The 26,871-nt window shown below is 30.7% G+C and overlaps 1 long non-coding RNA gene across 1 annotated transcript; it reads right to left on the minus strand.

The window, feature by feature from the left end:
* Positions 1–4,215: 4,215 nt before the first annotated feature.
* LOC115881252 lies at positions 4,216–4,598 on the minus strand. The gene is made up of 2 exons (XR_004050008.1): positions 4,551–4,598; positions 4,216–4,471 (listed from the first exon to the last, which is right to left on the minus strand). It is a non-coding gene; the product is annotated as an uncharacterized LOC115881252 (long non-coding RNA).
* Positions 4,599–26,871: the final 22,273 nt, after the last annotated feature.

The following is a 26,871-nucleotide window of genomic DNA, read 5'->3' on the forward strand; positions in this document are numbered from 1 at the left end:
ATAACAACACTGGAAATAGTAGAAGAATATATATATATATATATATATATATATATATATATATATATATATATATATATATATATATATATATATATATATATATATATATATATATATATATATATATATATATATATATATATATATATATATATATATATATATATATATATATATATATATATATATATATATATATTTGGGACAACATATACACAGCTCGGGATTTCTACTACCAGAAATCAACACAAGAATTAAGTTAGCGTGTAGTAATTATTCAAGAAACTCAATTATATTTAAATCTAAAATGCCCCCCTATCTAAAGGAGAAAACATTCGACCAACATGTACTACAAGTCATGACCTATACATGCGAAACCAGGACACTTAAAATGGACATCATAAGGAAACTGCAGGTCGCACAACGCTCAATGGAACGAAATATACTGGGAATAACCAAGGGAGACCGTAAAAGAATAGAGTAGATACGACCAAAGACGTAATAGATAGAAGTGACAATGAGCAACAGATGGATCACAAAAATTCCAGCATGGTACCCACGAGGAATTAGGAGACCTAGAAGAAGACCAAACCTGAGATGGGATCATTATATCAAGAAATCAGCAGGGATAACCTGGGCCCGCATAACCAATAATAAACAACAATAGGCTCAACTACTAAGAGAGTATGTAAGAGAGGCTACAACATAATTGGAAATGATTGAATAAGCTGAAAGTGATGATGATAATGACATATTTTAACATTTGATTATTTCAGTCTGTTAATAGTTTGTTATAAATGCACAAAATTTAAGCTAGAAATGTCACACTTCAAAAACTGACATACAATATGTCTCCGGATTGTCTTTACAAGAGGAAAAACTTTTTTATTATTAACTTATTGACAAAAATTCATTCTTATGAAAAAAATTGTTTGCTATGAAATGGTTAATCCCGTTTATACTTCGGTTTTATTCTTTGATAGACGGTTATTATTAATTTTGATTCAGGTCATATTTTTTGCTGCTTTAGATTTTGTTAAAGAAACGCCAATTTATTGAGTTCAATGTTACGCAAAGGGTCATAGTAGTTAGAGAAAAGATGATAATTTCACAACAAATCATAAATATAAATAATAATCTCTCATAAAATAAAAACCAAATGATATTGCCATAGCAACGCGTTTTGATTTTTAGGAAAAAATCGATATTATCATATTTTTTATTCTTCTCTAAAACGGTAAGGAAAATTGAAAAGGTTTAAACAGGATTAGCCATTTTAGAACAAGCAAAAATTATGATAAAAAAATCATTTTTCTCAAAATATTAAGAATAAAAAAATATTCAGAACTAGCGTGTACCAGCGACTTCGTTCGCGTCGAATTAATCGTTTGTAATGGTGATGATAAAGCAAAGCAAGAATTTCCATTAACATACAAACTGGATAAAATTTTCTCACATTTATGTCAGTATGAGAAAAAAACAATATGACGATATTATTATATAACTTGGTAATATTTGAGGGGTAGTTTCATCTCGTTGGAATTTGACTTTCGAAAAATCCGTTTGCCAAAAATAAGCTTTTTACGTCAAGCAGTTTAAGCAGAATCGTGGTTAAGAAATTACCCAACTTTTTGGAACATCATGTATGATTTTTTAAAAAATTTCAAAATATGTAAAAAAAAACAAATAAATTATGCTTGTCCAGGCGTTTTCCCGAAAGACTAACCGTTTTTTAAATAACAAATATTGTAATATTTGAGGGGCGTTTTCACCCTCCTGGAATTTGAGATTCGAGAAACTCCTTATCGAACCTCTACACCCCACAGTCAATCCGTTTGCCAAAAATCAGCTTTAAACGTCAAGCAGTTTAAGACAGAATCGTGATTACGCAATGGTCATATTTTATGAAACACCCTGTATAAATTTATAAAAAATCTTAAAATAATGTAAAACAACAAAATGAAATATACGTGTTTAAGGGTTTTTTCGAAAAACTGACTGGTTTTTAAATAAAAAATATTTTAATATTTGAGGGATAGTTTCACCCCCTTAGAATTCGAGTTTTGAAAAATCTCTTCTTATCGAACCTCTACACCCTAAAGTTAATCTGTTTTCCAAAAATGAGATTTTTACATCAAGTGCTTTAAGCAAGATCGTGATTAATCAATGACCAGATTTTTTGAAGCACCCTGTATATATTTTTAAAAAATCTTAAAATATGTAAAAAACAAAATAAAATATACGTGTTTAAGCGTTTTTTAGGAAACTTGACCGTTTTTTAAATAAAAAATATTGTAATATTTGAGGGGTGGTTTCACCCTCTTGGAACTGGAATTTCAAAAAATCCCTTGTTATCGAACCTCTACACCCTAGAATCAACCTGTATGCCAAAAATGAGCTTCTTACGTTGAGTGGTTTGAGCAGGATCGCGTGATTAATCAGTATGTCAGTCACTTAAGGATTTTATATATTAGTATAGATAAAAAAAATATAAATTATAAAAGATGATTAAATGCCTCTTGTAAAAACGATCAGGTTACGTACTGTAAATTATAGATTAAAATATATTTAGAGTAAAAAAATTATAGCAATCAAAAAAAAATATTCAGTATTTTCTATCTGTCATTAATAAAAATTGTGAATCAGTCAAAGTGTGTCAATGACAGATGACAGGAAAACCGCCTTATGTGTTCTCATGTTCATTGAATGTTCAGTATCACGTAATCAGTCAACCTATATCAGCAAAAACAACAAAAGAGAACCCACCTTTAACTCAAAATCAATATTTACTGATAGACTAAAAGCTGGCAGCTTCACTATGATAGAACCTCCGGGCTGAAATTTTGAGAATAGGATGGAGAATGGTCAGGAAGTGAGGACCTCACAACCTGTGACGATAGTTATAGTTGTCATTAGTTTTAATTTAAAAGTAAATTGAATTTTCTGCCAATTCATGGATATTTTCATCAAAATATATTACATATTTATTATATTATATAAATTGTAATAAAATGATTGAAGGAATCACCTCAATTATTCAATAAACATTTTGTTTACATACAAAAATCTTAACATGGTCTGTTTACAAAAATTTAAAACGATGTTACTTAAAAATAGAATTCAGTCAATACGTTCTAAAGCAAAGGCGAAGTTATAGTCATAAAGCAACAAATTACATTACTACTAGAGTGCATATTAAATTGAATTATGTTATGCAGAAGATGCAGTAAACGCCAACATCTAACTTATTTAACAATTTACTTTACTCTATCTAAATATTGATTTTTCTATATTTGAATCTCCTGAATATGGTGAGCTATTCTGAAAATATGTTTTTATAATATTAAAGATTCAATTTTTGTTTGTATATACGATTTGTTGTTAATGTGTCAGTTCACTTTGCTGTTCTTTCATTTAAAAACGACTGTTTTTATAACATTTAAAATTAGCCAAATTTGAAATTCGATTGAAAATAAAATTCGAACAAGTGTTATTTGTGTCTCACTGTTCGGTTTTTATATGATTCAAAATAAAAAATATATAAATTGTAAAATTAGTAATTTTTTAATGGCCATAATGCGTTCTTTCAAAATCATCGAGCAACTAAATCATTTCCATTGATCCAGTGACGTACCGTGACTTTGAATTTTGAGACCAAAAACTGAAAAATAATTTGTCAAAAAAATCATATTATAGCTATATGTTTTATTTTGCATAAAAATGTTAACTAATAAGTTAGAATAATTATATTTCTTCCCTAACTAAGTGGTTTTATCGCTAAATTTATCTAAAGCTAAGTACAAGACAAATCTTAAATACGTGGACTATTTAAAATAACAAATACATCGTAAAAGACTATTTTTGTAGCATTTTGAACGAGGATTCAAGTTAAACTTTTTAGAAAATAATTTAAAGGAAAAATGAACCTGCCCGCAGATGCTTGTTCCGAGTAAAATCCTAGAGCTCTATGATTTGCTTTTATAAACTCTGGCACATGATGCAGAATTGCATGAATCTTTGGAGTTATCTTAATACCTAAGTTGAGTATTTCCAATCTAAATCGTTCGATGTCATGTTCAAAATGTTTGTTTAGTGCTTGACCAAAACAACACGAAACTACTTGATTGAATGCAGAAAACACTGCAATATATTTATTCCTAAAAAAAAGATGTTTAGGTTTTTGCTTCTAAAAACTTTGAATAGGATTCTTTACCGGGCGATATCGTCTTCAAAATATCCACTTTCTTTAAAAGTTGTCTGGCGTTATTTCCGTTACAGTTTCCATAATGATCTAGTTTCAATCCCGCTTTTTTTATCCATTCTGTTGCAACATTGGTATTCTCCAATTCAAGACAATCAAATAGTTTTTGAACCACACCTAACAAAAGGTGAAGCTCAGGAGGGGGAATATACTTTAAGACAGGTGTTTCTTCGTCGCCAATGATTAAAGGTATGTTTATACAGTTTTCTAAATAATAATTGCCCTTTTTTGTATTGAACGACAGTTTAAAAAATACAAAAAAAATATTTCAAACAAAAACGCTTACTAAAATCTTTGGCTTTTGTTATATTTCCTCCAGATTGTTGCCATAAATTTGTATATTTTGTAATACTTTTTATAGTTTTGAATGATCCTTTAATTTCCATTTCCTTTATACATTTACATCACACCATGGGCAAGTGTGAGTGGATGAATTTGACTGAAGACCAAGGAGAATCATGATAAGCTTAAAGTCAGCGGCAAAAGTATAGGAACAAATTCCACATATGGACTGCAGATCTAACGTCTCAAAGAAGATTTTAATGTTAGCATAAGATTCAGACAACTTTGGTCCTAAGCCAATTATGAATAGTTTATTAATTCCAGCACTTTTATATTTCTTGAAATATTCGGGATCATTTTCAGGGAGCACATTCAGACAAACTTTAAGTGATCCACCACCACTATCAATGCCAATTTTTAGATGAAAATCTTCAGGTAATTCTCAAATTTCCAAAATATATGATAGAAGACCAGATAAATCTGAACAGTATACAAAAATTAATATTAACTGAATTAACATTTTTCCTTTAAATTATTTTCTAAAATGTTTAACTTGAATTCTAGTTCAGAATGCTACCAAAATAGTCTTTTACGATGTATTTGTTGTTATAATAGTTCACGTATTTAAGATTTGTGTTTTACTTAGCTTTAGTTAAATTTAGCGATAAAACCACATAGTTAGGGAAGAATTATAATTATTCTAACTTATTAGTTAACATTTCTATGCAAAATAAAACATATAGCTGTGATATGATTTTTTTGACAAATTATTGTTTCATTTTTTGGTCTCAAAATTCAAAGAGACGGTAGGTCACTGGATCTATGGAAATAATTTAGTTGTTCGATGATTTTGAAAGAACGCATTATGGCCATTAAAAAATTACTAATTTTACAATTTATATATTTTTTATTTTGAATCATATAAAAACCGAACAGTGGTCTCAGAGCATGAATTACAGTAATTTTCTACTCAAAAATATTGCCAAGAAAATCAACAACGGAATTATAAATATAATATACTTATTACTTAAATTATTTTTTTCTAAAGATATTTATATAAAGTTTACTTCTCGGTAAAAACTTTTGCTTATAAATAAGCTGTATATACTGTAAAATTAAACACAATCTAAGAGCAAAAATATCAAGTAAATTTATTTAAAAAAATAAGAAACGAACAATCATAAAGCAACAAATTATGTTAATCTAGTAACATAATTTGTTGCTTTACGATTATCCGGTTCTTATTTCTTTAAATAGATTTACTTGATATTTTCTCTTAGATTGTGTTTTATTTAGATTTGTTTTTTCAATTTTTTATACTAAATCTGCAACAAAATATAAAATAATGACTTGGCAATTTATTTTACTTTAAGCGGCGTTTACACTATGCAGGTTTTGCTTTTGGCATATGCACCTCATTTAAAGTACTTGAACAATGTAAAAAATTATTTAAGTACTTGCTCAAATGGTTGTACAAGAATAATCAGTTGGCAAGTAAAGTTAATCACAGGTCTTCCTTTCTTGCGTGTTAGAACAGGCAGGGCAAAATTTTTGACGTGTAAACACGTTGTCATGTTCTTGCAGTGGCAATTACACGAAAATATAGCGCCAAGCAATGGTCTGACGATGTATATCGTCCGACGACCAAATATAGAGTATTCCAATATTTTGCGAAATGCACGAATGTTTTGTGGAACGTTGGAAGGGTATTTTATAAAAATAAAAATATTTGATGCTTCTAAATTTTCCTTTCGATTTTTTTTCGTATAACATGTAATATACCCACCACATTTAATAATTTCGTTAATTTCCATTGCATTACAATAAAAATACCAATTTTTATACATTTTTTACTCTAGGCCATATTTTCCTAATGTGTTTCCAATAAACTAGCGGTGAGAGAAGTGAAGAAGAGAATCCGAACCGAGGTCCCCGGCAATATCATTATCAATGGCCTACCGATTTGGCGAGTGTCTAAATATACTCATTATCCTGCCTCGAATCGGCATGAAAGTGTCAATAGATAATTGTCTCTTTTAATGGGACTCTTGTAATGGAACAACAGCATGACAGACTTTCCAGACGGTCATCCGTCCATCCACCAAGCTTAACTTTGGTGATCTATCGGGAATCGTCATTTCGAGGCAAAAGAAATGTAAATATACAATTCCATTGCAAGTACTCGCAATTAATTATTTCCGCAAGTAAAAGTTGTGTCGTGTAAACACTGCTGTTAGCTTTTCATAAACAATGAGCGTAAAAGAGTGTAATTTACACTGAGCATAGAGATTTTAAAAATAATTATCATTATGGACCTAAGCGACAGATATGTAGTACCGCATTATAAGTAGGCTTCTATATAGGTAGAGATAAAAATCGTAAAGAGAATATTTTTTTCGTAAAAAAATAAGGAAACGAACTGTTAAATTAGAAATGTATATTATATGTACTTTGTAATTGTTTTGAATATTATTATTCTCGTATTTATTTAAGTTTTACTTTTCTGTAAAAACTTTTTCAAATCATTAATATGTTACGGTTAAAGTCCGATATCATGTTAATGTCGACATTAACAGGTTAATGTTTGGGTTTGGTTATGTTTTTGGTTGTTTTGTTGTGTGTTATTCTCGAGATTAACCGGGGTAATGACGACATTAACCGGACATCGGACCTTAACCGTAACAAATACACCTAATATACTCTAGAAACTGAAATACAATCTAAGAAAAAAAATATCATGTATGTACACATTTAGAATAAAGAAAAGAAAGATTCTTTTACTATTTATGTTATACAGAGAGATGCTGTAGTAACATAATACCTAACTTGGAAATCTATTTTACATTACATCTGAATTGCTCACTTTTTTGTCCATATATTACTGTTTCTGATTTCACATTAAGTCGAACAAGGGAAGTCGGTTTAAATAAGTTCGAAGGTTGACCGCTAAGAGGTGTAGCCGAAAAAAAATAAAAACACATACATACGTGGGGGGAGGAGATTCCTATATGTATGTATAAGACTTAAATCGGGATTGATTGACGTATTCAAGCATTTTAAATTTTAATCTAGAGTTCCATGGCTGTGTTGAAACAATTAATTCATGGTTTTAATACAAGGAGAGCTTTGGAAAAATAGATTTGATCGTCTAATGCTTTTCGTGTCTTTTCCTGGCCGGTTAAAAGATGCCCAATTCGTATTTTTAAACCTAATTTTTTTTTTTGAAATGGAAAGAAGATGGTTCATTAGCATATTTAGAAAAAGCTCTTTTTACAAATAATTTGATACCACATAGTATTTCAAGTCAAACTATCATTACATTTATGTTTATGGCAGTCTAGGGTGAAATTTAGAATACTAGTTTTTCTAATTAAAAATATCAAAAGTTGACATATGTCATTCTATTCAGAATGTAATTTTTTATCATATAAAGTAAAAAAATACTGATGGTACAATTTAAAAATTAAGTTAGTCAATTCCGGTGAAACAGAAAGTGACCGAAAATAATTAAAAACAGCAATCAATCCTGATTTATTTCCTATACTAACATACTAAATTTCTTATTTTTATATGAAAAAATAACGCAAATAAAAACGGATATAAAAATTTGGGGTAAACCCCTTTTGAAAAATACCTGGTATATGATAAAAAGTTTATAATTCCGCTGATTTCTAATATTTTCGTTAAAAAATCTAATGTAATTCCCAATAAGTGTGATATGTATCAACCAAAACCTGCTTGATGATAAGACATTTTGATTAGATCATATTTAACTGTATTTTTAAAATATTGGATTAATTTTATATATATGTATAATTACTCAAATAAGCATGGAAACAAGCTATAATATTTGCGGATTATATTTGTACTTTATTTCATTTTCTTGCGGGGTTATTTTTCTTTTTGTTTCCTATAACATTTTTTAATTAGAACTAGGAGACGGTAGGTAGATAGAAATTGAATTAAACCTCTTGCGAAAACATAAAGAAGTAATAATATTGAATGAAATAACGTTACTAAAATAGATTTTAAATTAAATTTTGTTCGCGAGAAAACGCAATAACACAAGATCTAATTTATGTAGCAAAGTCATTTACTATAGATAAATATTCATCCTTCAATTTTCTTCTTTCAAGCCCTCAATTATCTGTATCTATTTTATCTAACAACAATAAAATTATATCTGAAGCAAAATTAAATACAATATATAAAAATGGTAATCATAAGTCAACAAATTACGTTATTGCAGTACTTTATAAATTGAATTATGTTCAGAAAACGTAATAGCATCGATGGAGGAGCATCTAACTTATTTATCATTTTATGGTACCCTAACTAAATATTGATCTTTTATTTTATAAAATCTTTAAAATACGTTGCACATTTTTGTATATTTAGCTTAAGTTTCTAAATATTACAGGCAATGTTTTATCTTCTCTTCTAGTTGTTGTTCAATATAAGAATTTATGTTATTACAAGTTAGTTAATTTCAACAATGACTATACAGGGTGAGTTTAAATAAGTACAAATATTTTCAAGGCTGGTAGATAACAGAAATATATTTTCTCTTTACCGTTTTTCAAATAAGTTCAAAATAACCGAGATATTTTACTTTGAATATGTCCAACAAAACAATTTTATACTTAAATTTTCAGAACCACTGGATCTCTGTTGGGTTTTCTTTTTTGTATATTCAATTCACTACACCCATGTTGCCACATTATCAAGAAATTATGATTTTTAACTAAAAACTAAAATTTTCCAAAATTTTTTTCAAAAAATTTCAAATTCTCAAAATTTTTTTTCGCAAAAAAAAATTAAAATCGGGTTTCTAGAATCGAAATATACTACCTCCAAAAATATTTGCACATATTTAAGACCCACCCTCTATATGTAACATGTCCATAATACATACAGCACAGTGAATGTAATATATTATTTAAAAAAAATTCAAACCAAGCTCGTCCAATTAACAATATTTCTATTCAATGCTTCAATATATGAATTTATTTTGCTAAAGTTAGTTATTTCAACAATGAGTATATATGTGACATATCCATAATACGCATATCAGAGTGAATGTAATAATTATATTATTTTAAAAAAATATCAAAACAAGCTCTTCCAATTAAAAATATTTGTGCCCCATTATTTTTATGTAAAAATTATTTGTAGTTCCTTTTCTGTGAAAATGTTTAATTAAAACTGCCTGGATATTCTATAAAATCCAATATAATCTCAAACAATCGGGAAAAGGAGCAACAGGTAGTTGCTCAGTTCAGTATCTGAGATGGCTCTCTCTTTAGACCATCTAAAGTAAATATACCTAGTATAGTTTTGATTTCAGGACAGGTCCTTGTATTTGTAATAATTTTTTTAACGAAGTAATAATTTTTTCTCTGAAATTATCGAAAAATGTTTAACTCGTATCTTAGAATTGTGTAAAGAATAGAAGTTAAAATAATTTCCTAAAATACATTTTCGTACATACTTTAGGTTTGCACTTAAACAAAATTCTCAGGTTTTTTTATTCTAAGATCTGTAGATGCCCGACGTACTATTGCCTGACCCTGTATATGACAAATCAAGATTGATTGACGTATTCAATTATATTTGGCCACTTCCTGCCTCACCGGAAATGACTACAAGTTTTGATTCTTAAATAGTCCTCCAGATATTTTTGTACTTTATTTGATAGAAAATGACATTCTGAATATAGAGACATCATATGTCAACTTTTGACATTTTCGCTTAAAAATGATATTTTAGGCTTTTGTCTAATTTGAACAAGTTTTAAATTACAAAAAGCATATCGGGCACACTTAACCGTAGGCACCATAACATTGTAGCGTAAGCAGCACAAAAATTGCATTCAATCATCGGTTGACAAGTGAAGGTATGTTGACATTTGCCTGGTTTTTCACTGTTACCTGTTCAGTTTTAATTTAAAAATAAATGCAGCTTTTCTTAAATTAGTTAAAATCGGTGTTTGATATTGTCAAAATTTGAATCTAGTGTAATTTTATTTTGGTGTCCACGGTACTGCCTCATATTTAGATAGAAAGGCGCATGCCCCATCCCGCAAGGGATCAGCGGAAGTGTGATAGAGACTCGCTCAGAAGTGTCTAGCCCCAGCAGCCTGCTATTAAGCTTGACCAATCAGGTTGGTTAGCGTGGTTATTTGGAGGGTGTTAATTCATTTGTGTTTGGTCAAAAACTCCAACGTGATTGATCGGGCTTAATAGTTGCCTGCTGGGGCTAGACACAAGTGACTCGCTCATGATCAACCGAAGTGGTACCACGCTTTGATTTATTTCCTAAAAACCATGTAATTGTGTGTGTGTGTGTGTTATCAAGGCATCATTGAAGCCGGCCGGCTGGAGGAGAAGCAATCTTTGTGATGTGAGTCCATTATATCTTATTGTAAAGTGACGCTATTTAATTTCTTGTATAATTGATTGATTGATTTTTCTGTTTGATGTTAATATAAAACAATCGGCTTGTCTAAAATTTTTCAAATTTGCAAACGCAGCATATGCAGATATTCAAAAACTCAATTTACAACTTGGCTGTAAAATCCACAGGGGGGGGCAATACTTGGACAGTTATAAATTTGCATGGGATTTCTTATGTTTTCAACGCCGATGCACCACCCGGTATAAACAACCGTGTATAAATTGCGATCTATGTCTTTGTAGCAGAGAGTAAAATTTATGCTTTCAAAGATATTATTACCAAAATAGAACTTGAATTATAAATATCTAGTTTTTAGTATATTTTAAAATGTTTGCTAAGTATTTTCAATTGCAACTGTAGGAAATAAACCATAAAATTTATAATATATTATTCTCTAAAAAAGGAAGTATGAATCATGAATCAATAAATTATGTTACTGAAGAGCTTTTGAAAAAAAATCTGATTTTTCTTTATTTAAGAATCTGTCTGACCTCCAAAAATGTTTTATTTATAATAAAAAAATATTGGTCACTGTAGTATGATACACCAGTTTTTGAAAAAAAAACATACAAGTAAAAATACCAATCGAAGAGTACGTGGGAGTACGTTTTTTAGAAAACATTCATTTATTATCGAATATATTCCATTCGGCAGATGCACAAATTAAAACAAATGTAACTGCGCAATATCTATAAATAAAATGCTATTTATATTTGTACCAAAGTCAGGTATTATTATACAATTAACGATAACAAGCAAACATTTGAACTGAAAATATTTGTATGTTGTTATTTTTTGGTAGAGAAATTATTTTTAGTTTATTCGTCTGTAAAAAATTATAAGTTATAACAAATATCATTATAAATAACAAACAAAATTTTACAAACAGGGTGTCTCAAACATGTGCCATCTCTCGTAGGGAGGTTCCTCACGTAAAAATAAGATTTATTTTTTATATCAATATAAGTCTAATTTTGCTTTGTTTCGAAGCTACAGGGGGTTAAAGTCTTCATTTAATAAAATTGCGTTTATCTCATCAAGGAGACCGAAATCAACAAAATATTAAGAGACAACTTTTAATCGGCATTAAAAGGTTTAAGCGATTTTGCTAACAAGAGAAAAAAGTCAGTGGCGCACATTATTTTTTTAGAAAAATATTCCAATCATAACCAATATGCACGTCCCTGGTAAATCTCTCGATATTTTTTAGCATTAAAATAATATGTAACACTCACAATAACTTTTAGCCTCAACATCTCATTCTAAAAAAAATATGGCCTGTAGCTATGAAACAAAAGAGAATCTGACCTATGTTGATATGAAAAATTGTAAAACTTGGAAAATAAGTTAGTTATAATAATAAAACCATTATTCACCATTCTAATAAAAATTATGCATTCCTTCGGAAACTCTATTTATTTATCTAGTAATGCTAAAACACTCTATTTGAAAGTCGATTAGAGAAAATAGTATGATTCATTGGCAAGCGATGTAAATATTTGCGATTAGGTAAAATTGTGATGTAAGAGGACAGGCTTAGCTTGCCGGCCGGCGGGTCAGTAGTGGACGGGCTGGCCGGCTGTACGGGCTGTAGTGTAGTGTTGTGTTTTGTCACAGAGCTGACATTTGGAGGTTGCGAGTCTTTTTGACTATTAAGGATGCGAGTCTTTTGTCTATTAAGGATGCGAGTCTTTTTAACTATTAAGGATGCGAATCTTTTTGACTATTAAGGTTGCGAGTCTTTTTGAGTATTAAGGTTGCGAGTCTTTTTGGCTATTAGGGATGCGAATCTGCTTAGCGGCAGATTTGCGTCCGGGGGAAGCCCCTATACTTATTTCAGGTGAAACCAGCTAGTTATTGAAAATTGACCATTAGATCCTAAGAATATTTGAATTAGATGGAAGATATGGAATGGGATATATTGAACAGAATGTCAGTGGCTAGGGGGTGGAGTACCCCCGGGTGAGTTTTACTATTTAACTATCAATTTTATCCAGATCAGTAAATGTTTGTTTTGTTATTTTCATGTACAATGAGAGTCTGCTTGCCAATGACCAACTAACTGGATATTTGAGGTGAATTTGCATTGTGAGACCCGGTTGAGTAAGCCCCAGAAATAAGCGATTTTACAAAATAAATCTTATTTTTACGTGAGGAATCTCATGGAGGGATGGCACTTGTTTTTTGAAATACTCTGTATATTATAAATTAAAACGGGAAGCGGAATATATCGCAAAAATGAAATGCAATCAGTACCTTTAAAGAAAAGACAAACACGTAATCTTAAACTATCAAATTACGTTACTGGAATGCATTAGGAACTAAACTATGTTTCACAGAAGATGTAAGTAATAAGGCAACATCTAACTTCTAGCAATTCACTTTACTTTGCCAATATTGATCTTGCAATTTCTGAAGTATCCCGTATATGGTGGGCTTTTCTGTAGGCACAATTAATATTTACTTTAAATTACACTGCTGTTAAAACGGTATTTTATTTAAATGGGTTTTGTAAGACGTAAGGCATCAGTTAGCAAAGCATATAATTAGGTGAATTACCAGTTATACAGGGTTATTCATCTCATTCGAAACTTAGTATTGTAGTCAAATAATTATATTATATATTAGAAATTATTTTCAAAAGATACAGAGTGTCTCAAATAAATGAAAAATACCAAAGTTATACCCTGTATATTATCACATTTTTAGCTTCTCCGATTAAAATAAATGTAAATTTGACCTTATATGAATAACCCTGTATATGATTCAGTGTTAATAAAATTTATTTTTGGAAAATAATTACAACCAAAACAAATACATGAACCTGAAATATTTAATTTATTATTTTTCGAAAAGAATTCTATAAAAAAGCGAGGGGACAATAAACTCGTTACGATAGACCACTAATATAGGTACACTGTTATACACCGTAAACTTAGAAATCTAATAGAGCTTAAAACTAATTAGAAAGTATACTTGTATGGTTTGAAATGTAGAGTCATAAAAACTTCAACGTCCAGCAACATGTGTCGGAAAAAATGTACTCATTTAAACAGTGTGTCCTAAAAAATTGTAAGGGATGAGGGTCGATTTATGAAACACTCTGTATTTTAATTTAACCCAACGCAAAAAACATAATTGTTTCGTTTCCAAATACACACGATTTTTTTCTTAATGCTAATTACTAAGAACAAACAATATAATCATTATTAAATTTGTTTTGTTTGTTTTGTTCCGAAGAAATAAATTAATAAATAAAAAATATATTTTGCAGTGTGTATAGGTAAGGAAAATACACTCACCGGTACGAAAAACGGTCACCTTAAAATTTTAGTGTATTTTAAAGTTTAATATATTTTGTTCTAGTGGGCCGATTTTGATGATTTTTTAAGCAATTTGCAGCTAGATAATTCGACTTTTTAGTATATCTTTCTAAATTAAAAACGAAATTCCATCTGTCAATTATACGAGGGGAAACAAAATGTTTCCCCCAAAAAAACTGTCCAACAGACAATAATAATATGATTTTTGAAAGACATTGTTATAATATAAAATTACGAAAAAATGTTAGTCTTCTTCAAAAACGAATATCTCCAAAAAATTAAAGCTATTAAAAGCTAAAAAGCTAATTAAAGATTGCTGTAAATCCTTACTCTCTTATTCAAAAGCGAATATCTCCAATAAAAATAGAGCTATTGCGATGAATGAAAAAACAAACTCTCGAGAAAAGACGACCTAGATGACAAAATTATTTTTAAATTCCTTGTTTGGCTAACTTACTCCACAGGGTACCATAAAACTTTCACCAAAATATCAACATTTTGTTTTCCCACGTATAATTGACAGATGGCAACTTTCATTTTAAATTTAGAGAAAGAGACACTAGAAAGTCAAATAATTTAGCTGCAAATTTCATAAAAAATCATCAAAATTGGTCCACTAGAACACAATATACAGAGTGGTCCGAACTGTATTCCGGAAACTTTGGCAGCATATTCTGCAGTTAAAAATAAGTAAAAAAGTTCGCATAAATGTATGTCTTAAAATGTTTACTTTCGGAGATACAGGGTGTAGAAGTTTCATGTTTATTTCCATTTTTTCCAAATAATTTCTAAAGTAACATCAATATTTGGATGATAAATGATGACTAGGAGTTTTTTGACATCAGAAATTTGATTTTGATGTCAATATGACTCCTACTTGTAGAGGGCACCACCTACATATTTTTTAACTGGTTTGAAGAGTAATAACTTTTCGTCCGTACCTGTATAAAACTATTAGGCGAAAAAATATACATTTACGACGCTTTTTACGTAAAAAAGATCTCTTGGTAAAAATCGCTACGAGTAACGGTTCTCGAGATATTTGGAATCGAAATTATCAATACCTGTCGTGATTGACATAAATTAAACATGTTGACTAAATAGTTATTAAACTGAAATCATAAATTTGAAATGTTTTTGTGTCAAAAGTTCTACAGAAACTTTTATATCGTCATTTTTTCTAAGAAAAATTTATGATTAATTTAGAGAAATAAAAAGTTACCAAATTTACTATTTCAGTCAAATAACTATAGGGAATTTAAAATAACTTTCGTTGCACATCATAATACGACCACCAGCAAACTCCATAAGACGACGCATTTATTCTAATTTCCCTTAACGCATGTTTATTTTTTGTCAATAACAACATGTATTAACTATTTCCATTTTAAATATCTTGAAACCGTTCTCAGCTGGTAACAATTTTTACCAAAAGATATTTTTTAGGTAAAAAATCACGGAAATGTATATTTTTTCACCCAGTAGTTTTATACAGGTACGAACGAAATGTTATTACTCTTAAAACCAGTTAAAACACATGTAGGTGCCGCCCCCTACAAATAGGAGTCATATTGATATCAAAATCAAATTTCTCATGTCAAAAAAGTCCCAGATACCAATTTTCATCTAAATATTGACGTTACTTCAGAAATTATTTGGAAAAAATCGAAATAAAAATGAAACTTCTACACCCTGTATCTCCGAAACTAAGCATTTTGTGACATATATTTATACGATTTTTTTTATTTATTTTTATCTGCAGAATATGCTGCCGAAGTTTCCGGAATACAGTTCGGACCACCCTGTATAAAACTTTAAAATACATGAAAATTTTAAAGTGCCCGTTTTTCGTACCGGTGGGTATATTAGGCAAAAACACTTTAATGCAGATATCGAAGGTGTTTAATTTCTGATCTACCCATACCTTAAATTATTAAATAATAATTTTATATCTAATATACTTCAAATTTATCAAAAAATATCATGTCCTAGGAAAATAGCAATTTGTTTTTCAGAAGCAAAAGAGAAAATAAATTGAGTTTTAATGGATATTTTATTCTCCATTATAAGATACTATTACTGTACTCGATCGCGAATAAATATAACCAAACAAGCCATGAAATTGCATTTACAATCCGACAATGCTCTAATTTGTCCCTAGTTGCATCTCTGTAAAATATTCACAGACATTTTAATATGTGACAAGCACATATAGACCAATTGCAACAGTATAGAGCACTGTCGCTTGTTAAATGCAATTTCGTGACTTGTGCTTGGTTATATTTAATTAAATTATTATTATCTACGTCAGTGAGTTAAGAAGCTCTTAACTCACACATTTTAAGTGAGTTAAGAGGTTCTTAAGAGCCTGCTCTCACTAAGTGCTAAGTGCGCTATCCTACTCTCACTCAAGTGAGAGCAGATTGATCCACATTATGTCGAACACAGCGTGGAATTAATTTCTATATTAGCAGTTCAAGGCAAGAAACTCTTATATAATTTTATTATATACCTAAAAACTGCAAGAAATTTATTTTCCGTTATAATAAATAATTATAGTTATATAATAGACTAGTAAATATTAATTATTGCTAACGCAATTTTAGGACATGATTTGTGGAACTTTTTGAAGTACAACCTTTTTACGAGCGCTGGGAGTAAAAATTAGTAAAAGTAAAAGGCCGTGATACACGAGCTAGCGAGTCGACCCTGATACACGAGCTCGTAGTAACGTAAAGTGGTAACAACTTAGAAATACGTACTGGCGCGATGTGTATTTTTGAGCAGTCCATGTGTTTATCAAAAATATTGATATTTCAATAAATATTTTGTAAATGTGAATCAAATTATTACGTGTACAAAACCATTTAATTAAATTAACCGTAAAAACTATTTTTAATATTTTTTTTTTATTTTACTTGAATAAAACTGTTACACGTATAACCACATTTTACGCGTAGAAAACCATTTGTTTCACGTACAAAAACTATTTGTTACACAAAAAAAAATATTTTTACGCGTAAAAAAATATTTTTTTAATTTATTACTTTTTCAACCTTTCAAACTACACTTTTTCAAACAAATTATTTCAAATTCTTCAATTTGATAGAACCTTCCTAAACAGTAGACGTTCTTTATAAAAATATTTTTAGATAATACCCTAAAATGAAAGAAATGCATACTATTTAATTTATTTTTATTATTTTATTAGATATTACTATACCTTTTACTACCTATGACGGGGTCTCATCTTACAGCGCTTTCAGACCGTCCGAGCGGATGTTTTTTCAAGATAGCTCATCCGGACTGAGCATACGCGACCCATGTGAAATTGTTCATTTAAACTCATGGAACTGGCGGACGGTCCCTGCGGACGCTCCGCTCCATCTGAAAACGCTGTTAGAAATCGCTAAAGACGCTATAGAAAACAAACTGATTTGTTTTCATTTGCGTCTTTTGCGAGACACGCCAAACGCTACACGCTTTTGGTCGGAGTCTTAAATAAGTGCAAATATTTTTAAGGGTAGTATATTTCGACCCCAGAAACACGATAATGAGGTTTGTTTCGCGCAAAAAAAATTTTGAAAATTTGAAATTTTTTGAAAGCAATTTTAGAAATTTTTTAAATTTTTAGTTAAAAAATATAATTTGTTGATAATATGGCAGCATAGGTAGTAGATTAAATTTACAAGAACGAAAATCCCTCGGAAAATCCATAATAGATCCAGTGGTTCTCAAAATTTTAGCAAAACATAATTTTTCTTGGAAATTTTAAAAGTAAAATAATTCGGTTATTTTGGACTTTTATGTTATTTTGGTTATTTTGGACTTTTTTTATTTAAAAAACGGTAAAGAGAAAATATGTTTCTTTTATCGAGATCTACCAGCCATGAAAATATTTGCACTTATTTAACACCCGTTATTTTGTTTTAGTCGCAAAAGACGCTTCACGCAAAAATCGCTTTCTGTCTGGCCGTGGGCTAACTCCTGTATTTGTTAAGAAGGGATCGCTCAGTGATCCTCTGCTTCATCTAGACTAGAATTAGAAAACTAACTTTTCATCAATACGGAAGTTGCTTTTTTTACCATAGTTTAATTTTTTATTAGATATCCAAAAAGAAGTTACTTCTCTATAATCGTTACATTAACCTGATTTTTCGATGAAAAAAAATAAAGAAAGGACATAAAATCTCCGAAAAAACCGTACGTTTTAATAAAGTGTAAAGCCGCAAATAAACAAAATTAAAAAGAAGAATAATAAATACGGAGAGGCGCTTAGTTTTTTGGCGAGCAGCGACACTTTTGGTGCGATCTGAATAATTTGCGGGGAAAACTTTTCAAGTATAAATGGTTTTCCGCGAAAACTCATTATCGTTACGGGCAAGTGGCGATGTCCCGTTGCCTCGCAATTTTCCAGAATGGGCCAGTTCGGTTTACGAGTTACCCGTAATTACATAACTGTTAAAATGTATTGGTTTTGTAAGTGTCAAGTATTGATAGGGATAAACTGTAGGTCTCGTGTACAGGGTGGGTCAAATTCGACGCTTTTAAATGGAAACATCCTTTTTTATAGCAGATAGACAAAAACTAATATCGGTGTCTGGAGCTCAGTTTTTGTCAAAAACATAATCGTGAAAACCGCATATCGATATCTGTTACCGTTTCGGAGTTACGGGGTGTTTCTCAAAAATATGCATTTTTAACAAATCGCTGTAACTTTTTTCCTATGGAAAATTTTGTATTTCTATGAAAACATTTCCAAAGCACCTTTTTACGTAGAATTTAATGGTTTAAGTATATTTTTTTTTAAATTAATAATTTAAGAATTATCAACAAAATTTACTATTTCAGTCAAATAACTATAGGGAATTTAAAATAACTTTCGTTGCACATCATAATACGACCACCAGCAAACTCCATAAGACGACGCATTTATTCTAATTTCCCTTAACGCATGTTTATTTTTTGTCAATAACAACATGTATTAACTATTTCCATTTTAAATATCTTGAAACCGTTCTCAGCTGGTAACAATTTTTACCAAAAGATATTTTTTAGGTAAAAATCACGGAAATGTATATTTTTTCACCCAGTAGTTTATACAGGTACAAACGAAATGTTATTACTCTTAAAACCAGTTAAAACACATGTAGGTGTGCCCCCTACAAATAGGAGTCATATTGATATCAAAATCAAATTTCTCATGTCAAAAAGTCCCAGATACCAATTTTCATCTAAATATTGACGTTACTTCAGAAATTATTTGGAAAAATCGAAATAAAAAATGAAACTTCTACACCCTGTATCTCGAAACTAAGCATTTTGTGACATATATTTATACGATTTTTATTTATTTTTATCTGCAGAATATGCTGCCGAAGTTTCCGGAATAGTTCGGACCACCCTGTATAAAACTTTAAAATACATGAAAATTTTAAAGTGCCCGTTTTTCGTACCGGTGGGTATATTAGGCAAAAACACTTTAATGCAGATATCGAAGGTGTTTAATTTCTGATCTACCCATACCTTAAATTATTAAATAATAATTTTATATCTAATATACTTCAAATTTATCAAAAATATCATGTCCTAGGAAAATAGCAATTTGTTTTCAGAAGCAAAAGAGAAAATAAATTGAGTTTTAATGGATATTTTATTCTCCATTATAAGATACTATTACTGTACTCGATCGCGAATAAATATAACCAAACAAGCCATGAAATTGCATTTTACAATCCGACAATGCTCTAATTTGTCCCTAGTTGCATCTCTGTAAAATATTCACAGACATTTTAATATGTGACAAGCACATATAGACCAATTGCAACAGTATAGAGCACTGTCGCTTGTTAAATGCAATTTCGTGACTTGTGCTTGGTTATATTTAATTAAATTATTATTATCTACGTCAGTGAGTTAAGAAGCTCTTAACTCACACATTTTAAGTGAGTTAAGAGGTTCTTAAGAGCCTGCTCTCACTAAGTGCTAAGTGTGCTATCCTACTCTCACTCAAGTGAGAGCAGATTGATCCACATTATGTCGAACACAGCGTGGAATTAATTTCTATATTAGCAGTTCAAGGCAAGAAACTCTTATATAATTTTATTATATACCTAAAAACTGCAAGAAATTTATTTTCCGTTATATATATATATATATATATATATATATATATATATATATATATATATATATATATATATATATATATATATAGGCCTAGTGCATTTGCAATATATATATATGCCACCATCGAAGAATATCGTAAAGAACTAGTGCATATACATTCTCACGAGTTTAAATAGCGAAGAATATCGTAAAGAACTGGTATATACAAATACACGAGTTTAAATAGCGAGTATACGAAAAATGTATTATTGTATAATAATTATTCTAAAAGTGTTGAGGAGTATAATTATTTGTGAAAATTCTAAAAATAAAAATAAAAAAGTATATATTTTGATATCTTCAGAAGGTTTAACTTGTACTATAATTTATTATTTGAGCTAAAAAAATGTTTAAATGAGTTCAACTACGGTAGCGAGCATAGTTTTACGCACTGGTTTTGCTAGCGGGGTCATAATTGGGGCTAAGTTCGGCTATAACGAATTTGTTAAAGGTACATAATTATAATTTTAGAAGATGTTCATAAAACATTTAATCACTAGTTGATTAAAAAAGTATAGTATATTATAGTAGACCATTTAATGACAATTAAAAGTTATCTTAATTTAAAAAAACGTTCGTTAGAAACATTCCACTTAATTAATGAACAAAACTTAAACTTAACACCGGTCACATCCCTGAAGACTGGCTTCGTTCTACGTTTATCACGCTGCCCAAGTCAAGTAACGCAACTTCGTGTAAAGAGTATCGTCTTATTAGTCTAATGAGCCACTTTCTTAAGCTCCATTTACGGGTACTGCATACAAGACCAAGATAGATCAGAGAAAAGATGTCTTCATGTGCTTTATAAACTATGAAAAGGCGTTCGATAACGTTAAACATAACCTCCTTATATCATACCTCAGAGACTTGGGACTTGATGGAAAAGATATAAGGCTCATCAGTAATTTGTATTGGAACCAAAAAGCTGAAATTCGTATACATAGCGTGGGAGTAACAGAAGATTTTGGAATAAAAAAGAGGGTAAGGCAAGGGTGTATTCTATCTCCAATGTTGTTCAATTTATATGTGGAAAGAGCATTCACTGAGTCTCCTATAGTCCCATTGGTTTGAAAATAAATGGTATTCCAATTAATAATATCCGATATGCGGATGACACAGTGATATTGGCAGACAATGCAAATGATCTCCAAATCCTTCTAAATAAGGTTAACAGTGAAAGTCAAAGACTGGGTTTAAACATAAATACTACAAAAACTAAATTTATGGCTGTTAGCAGAAACAATATTCCGAACACCAGAATTTACTTAAATGGAGAGGTCATCAAGCAGGTTACACAATTTAAATATTTGGGATGCATGGTTAACGAAACGTGGGATCCGGATCAGGAGATCAAATGCAGGATCGAACAAGCAAGATCTACTTTTCTGAGACTGCGAAGATTTCTCACAGATAGGAATTTGAACTTCGGCCTTAGATACAGAATGGTGAAGTGCTATGTCTGGTCCGTTTTGTTATATGGTGTGGAAGCATGGACACTGAAGGTAGCAATAATAAACCGAATTGAAGCCTTCGAAATGTGGACCCTACGACGAATGCTAAGAGTGCCCTGGGTCGACCGTGTTAGGAATGAAGACATTCTCAGAAGAGCTGGTCTGGAACAACGTGAACTCTTCGAAATCATCAAGAAGAGGAAAATAGCCTATTTGGGACACATACTACGTGGAGAACGCTATCACTTTCAGCGTCTGATTCTCCAGGGTAAAATAGAGGGGGGCAAAAGGGGGATAGGACGAAGGAAATGGCTGAGAAATATTCGTCGTTGGACAGGCATACAGGACTTCCAAGCACTCCAAGTCGCGGCAGTTAACAGAACCATCTGATGAGGAAGAAAAAGATAAACGCCTACGCAGGAATCTGCACGGCACCTTAAGAAGAAAAGTTATCTCTTGATATTTTGTCGAATTCAGTCTTCTTGATGAGATAAACGCAATTTTATTAATCGCATTTAATAAAATTAAAACAAAAATAAAATTAATAAATTATATATTTTACCTAATTTATTATTAAATATTATTACTATTAGTTATTATTACTATTAGTCCAACCTGCAGCAATGCCAAATAAAAAAATAATGGCATTTAAGATAATTACAAAAAAACTAATTTTAAAAAGTTTGAACATCCTGCAAATCTAAAACTATGCATTTTCATACCCATGTTTATAGGAACTTTTTTTCATATTTTTTGATGAGGAATCAATGAGACTTATTTAAAATTTTCGCAAGTTAATGATATTACATTTTTTTAAAGGTTAATTTAGAATAATAATTTTTAACTATTAGACTTGGATCAAGGCAAATTAATAAAATTGCATTTATATCATCAAGGAGGTCGGAATCAACAAAATATCAAGGGATAACTTTTAATCGGCATTAAACTGCTTACACTTTTTTACAACAAGAAAGAAAAAAGTCAGTGGCCTACATGCTTTTTTTAGAAAAATATTCCAGTGATAACCCATATGGCACGTCCCTGGTGAATATGTCGACACTTTTTTAGCATTAAAATATGTCGCATTTGTAGTTACTTTTACCCTCAAAAGACTTGGAAGAAAATTATAATAAATAAAAAAAATATTAAGACTTTAACACCCTGTAGCTACGAAACAAAGCAGAATCAAACCTATGGTTGCAGAGTATACCCAAGAGATCGGTTACCTGCATGACATCGACCCAGATATGTTTTTAAATAACATTAAAAATTAAACAATTAACATACAACAATCTCGGGTCGATAACACAACTTTTGGACCCGAGCAGATGAAAACGATTCTTAACATTATTTGATGCCCTGAACTCAGATCTTCAATCCTTTTGTCAAGATTGGCTCTATAGTCTTCGAGTTCGCGCATGGCAGTAACACTGCGCTTTTAACGGCCCGGGTAGTTGACGCACGGTCAATTGACGACGTTGATACCACTTGTAAACCCACAGGACGTTTTACTGCCACCTCTTCACATTAAACTTGGCCTTATTAAGAACTTTCTCAAAGCGCTCAATCGCCAAGAACCGGCTTTCCAGTACTTAACCAAGTTGTTTCCAAAACTGTCATACGCAAAAATCAAAGAAGGAATATTTGTCGGACCTGATATTCGAAAACTAATGGCTCACGCAACGTTTATAAAATATTTAACGCAGCAGCATGGGCATCGTTTCAAAGTGTTGTTCACAACTTTCTCGGTAATCATAAATCACCGGATTACAAGCAAGTAATCGACAATTTGTTGCAAAATTACCACAAGATTGGAGCTCGAATGTCTCTCAAAATACATTTTCTGCATTCGCATTTTGATTTTTTCCACAAAACTTGTGCGACACGAGCGACGAGCAATGAGAGCGGCTACACCAAGATATAGCGAAAATCGAAAGGCGATACTAAGGATTTTGGGACGAAGGCATGATGAGCGATTACTGTTGGACCCTAATCCGTGAAACAGATCCCAAGCAGTATAAAAGACTCAGTTCAACCTCTGTTATACGTCAAAAGACGTATCTTTCTCCACTTGAAAAGTCAAATTTTTAGTCTATTTTTCAATACCGTTTGATAGAGAGTTATCCCGTGGTCTAAAAGGAATTTTTAAGAATGTAAATTATAAACTTGTGTATAGTGCTAATAATAAATTACAACAATTATTAGGTAATCCAAAGGATAAAACACCTCCACTGGAAAGGTCGGGGATTTATGAAATTTCTTGTAAAGATTGTAATCAGAAATATGTTGGGCAAACAAGAAAATCAATATTAACTAGATTTAAAGAACATTTAGCTCAGATAAGATATGGTAGGGCGGATAAATCTTGAGTTGCCGAACATATTGTTGATAAAGAACATTGTATAGATCTTAATAATTTAAAATTAATTAAACAAGTCTCAAATTACAGGCAATTAGATGCATATTAAAGCATCAGAATTAATAAATGTAAAGATATTATGAACAGAGACCACGGTCCAATTCCTTCAAGTTCTTCGTTCCTACTACTCTAGTGGCGGAAATCTAACTGTTACGCTCAGTGGGCTCTGACTCGGTGGGCTAGATTTTGCCACGCCCACTCGGTGCCCACTGAGCGAGTATATAAACGCTCAACTTGTAGATTGTACTTTAGTTTATAATCATCTGCTGATGATGTTAACATGGTTAGCGAAGCGCGCGTCCAGTGTAAAAGTAAGTGTTTTGGTGTATTGTGGTGATTTAGTGTTTTATTTTGTTGTTTAATTCAATAAATGACCGTCAACGGTCAAAGATAGTAAAATAATGAATTTATTGAATATTTCGAAAACTAGCACCAATCTTAAAAAATGGACTGCTGATTTAAATTCAGCTCCAAAAATTATCTTAGAAATTGCTTATAGTTGCTCAAGTCCAAAACCGTGTATACTTGTGTAATCAAACGCAGGTTACCGATCTCTTGTGCCAATATCAAATTGGTTTACTAGAATTATATTTTAGATGCTTTTTCCCAATTTGGTCTAAACCCAAGTTGACATCTATTTAAGTCTTGACAATATGAAAAATAAATCTTATTTTTAAGTGAGGAGTCTCCCCACGAGGGATGGCGCATGTTTTTTAAACACCCTGTAGAGCTTTTTATAAATACTGGATCACATTGTATGAACACTGATCAAACTGCACACACGTATCACTAAATATGTTTGCATGGTTAACAAATTATGAAACCTGGCAGACTTTAATTAAATATTGTCAAGCACCAGTCACGAAATTGCATATTTGCCAATCGACAATGTTCTCTGTTCCATTGTAGCTAATCCCCCTATTTGTCTTCGTCAAATATTAAAGTTTCTGTGAATATTTTATAGAAACGCAACAAGGAACAATTTAGAGTCTTGTTGGATTAGAAACGCAAAACGCAATTTTTAGCTTGCTTGGTTCTATAAATTTAACAGTCACATTGCAATATTATAGTATAATGAAGAATAAAAATATCCATGAAAATTCAATTTACTTCGCTCAAGCTTTATATTTCTGTATGACAGAGAAACGAAAACAAATTATTTCTTGTAAACTATTAAATTCTTGTCAGATGTAAATATAGAAAAATTAAAATAAAATAAAATTACTTTTTGATAGAACGTGAGTTTATCTGTTGGATTTTCATTTATTTTAATGTACAGGGTGGGTCAAATTCGACGCTTTTAAATGGAAACACTCTTTTCTATTCTATAGCAGATAGACGAAATCTAATATCGGTGTCTGGATCTCAATTTTCATCAAAAACATGATGGTGAAAACCGCACATCAATATCTGTTACCGTTTAGGAGTTAGGGGGTATTTTTCAAAAATTTGCATTTTTAACAAATCGCTGTAACTTTTTTGCGATGGAAAATTTTGCATTTCTATGAAAACATTTCCAAAGCGCCTTTTTACGTAGAATTTAATGGTTTAAGTATAATTTTTTTAAAATTAATAATTGAAGAGTTATCAAGAGAAAAATTGATTTTTTATTTGGGACACCCTCTATATTTTTAATTAACCGAAAAGAATTTAAAATTACCTTTCCAAAAATATAGCACACTTGATATTTTGTTATATTCCCCTTCAATATACAGAATTTTTAAAAGTTCGCCACTTTTAACTAGTAGGCTTTGGACCCCTTATTGATGATATACCCTTAATGGAACTCGAAAACATATTTTTCCAGCAAGAAGAGGCACCGCCTCTGAACGCTGAAGTTATCAGCAAATTTTTGCAGCCAATTTCAAAAATAATTGGATAGCTAACCAAGATCCCAGCGGTTGGCCCTCGAGGCCACCTGACTTAGTGCCCATGGATCTAATCCTATGGATATATTTGCGGAAGAATAAAGGTTCCTTATTCTTCCGTATAATCTAGACAAGAATTAGAAATACTTAGCAGTTATGAGAGGGATTCTCTCACCCCCACTGAGTTAAGGAATTCCGCGAGAAATGTTCAGAAACGGCCTCGTCTGTTCATAACAGAAGATGGTCGATATAACAGAAGACGGTCGAACACCTGCAGCAAAATCTCATGTCTTGGTTTGCTATTTATTTTTATTGTTATCAGATATAGTTTAAATGTATTGATGTTGGTTAAATATATTTTAAATTGTTATATTTAAAATAAATTCCGCATCTCTCATAGCAAATATTATTTTCGTTTTAATTGATGCTCACAGCTAGATTTTTTGCATTACAGCCGGTGCCATTCAAAGCCTACTTAATTAAAGCGGGCGAATTTTTGTATACTCTATATCTCGAAGAGGAATGGAGCAAAATATCAAGTGTATTATATTTTTCAAAAGGTAATTTTAAATTCTTTTCAATAAATTAAAGATATACAGGGTGTCTCATATAAAAAATCAAATTTTCTGTTGATAATTCT

Source organism: Sitophilus oryzae, unplaced genomic scaffold, assembly GCF_002938485.1.
Source record: "Sitophilus oryzae breed Bouriz unplaced genomic scaffold, Soryzae_2.0 scaffold_170_pilon_pilon, whole genome shotgun sequence".
Classification (NCBI taxonomy): Eukaryota; Metazoa; Arthropoda; class Insecta; order Coleoptera; family Curculionidae; genus Sitophilus; species Sitophilus oryzae.